Source organism: Loa loa, assembly GCF_000183805.2.
Source record: "Loa loa unplaced genomic scaffold supercont3.179, whole genome shotgun sequence".
Classification (NCBI taxonomy): domain Eukaryota; kingdom Metazoa; phylum Nematoda; class Chromadorea; order Rhabditida; family Onchocercidae; genus Loa; species Loa loa.
The window spans coordinates 56,308-57,954 of NW_018108359.1; positions in this window are offsets into that span (position 1 = coordinate 56,308).

The window sequence follows — 1,647 nt, forward strand, 5'->3', positions numbered from 1 at the left end:
TTTAAAAAAAAAATAAAAAAAAAAAAAAGAAGAAAGAAAGAAAAAAGAAAAATGAGGAGTAATAATGAAGTTAACACTCTTAAAATGTCTTCTTTAGATTTATTAATTTAACACTGAAGAACTAAAGTCTCATATAATTCGTTCTTTTACCTTCTCTTCTTTCATCTATCTTTTATCATTCCTTTTATCATATCAGTTGTTTTCATTTATACTATCGATTATCATAAAAAATACAAATCAATAATCTTTGATACCCCTAAAAAAAAAAAAAAGAAAAGAAAAGAACAGAAACCATACGTATACGATAATAGCAGTAGTAAATTTATTGTAATAATTTTATCTTTTAACACATTTATGTTAACAATAGTATAGCTACTAGCGCAATTATTTAACACTGTAATGATGATGATGATAATGATGATGATGGTGATGATAAATGTTGATAACGATATTATTAATAATGCAGATAAGGGAATAATAAAAATTAATGAAAAAAAGTTGATGTTAAATTTATGATTGTTAGATTATGGGATTTGGTTGATAATTACAACCCATGAATGATAATAATGATAAAGATATCATTGATATAGTGTAAACAAGAGAAACAATAATAAAAATAATAATTGAAGATTATTAATTAATAAATGATATTAGCAATAGCAATAATACGAGTATGATTAATAATGCTACATTTGTTTATTAGACAACATTTTAGATGAGAATAATATAACCGTTAACCTGTATAAATATAATTTAAATTAATTCATTAAGCAGATAATAATTAATGGTTAAGATCAAGAAAAAGGAAGGAGACAATTTTTTGAATAAAATTTTCAAATTTAAAAAATTGACGAATGAAATAATATCTTCCTTTTTTTTTTTTTCTTTCAATTTATAAACTCAACACAAAGAATCCCCATTTCTTCGACAAAAATCAATTCTTTTTTGAACAATTTTTTAAAGCAAAATCTTTCGCATTTCAAATAGAGAAAAAGAGAGGAAAAAAAAAATACAAATCAAAGGAAATTACTTTTTTTTTTTTCTTTTCCAAAATGAAAATGAAAGTATTTATTGTATGAAATAGAATTTTTCTTTTTTCTTTTTTTTTAAAAAAATTTTTGTTCTTATTTTTTTTTTTAAAAAAAAAGAAGTTATCATAATGATTATGTGAATTAATTTGGAATTAATTCTATCCTTTATGTTTCGTAATTTTCTTAAGGTGCTTTTAATGTAATTCTTAATTTCTTAATTCTATATTGATCAATTTTTATTTTTCTCAAAAATTTATATGATTGAAAAAAAATTTAATTTAATCTTAAAAATTTAAATTTGTAAAAAAAAATCACTCATTGCAAAAATTTTATAATATTAAATTTTAGATTTGAGAAAAAAAATAATATTATCTGATTAATATTATGCTAATTATTTTCTCATTTCATTAATATATCTTTCAAGTTTAACCTTTTTAAAACACAGAAAAATAAATTTTGTTTAAAAACAAAAAAAAAATTTATAGAAATGGAACAAATATATCATAATAAATAAAACTAAAATATACTTAAATACAAATTAAACAAATATATTTTCCATTATATCTTATCTAAAATAACTTTATGATAATAAATCAAATCGTATAACATCAATTAT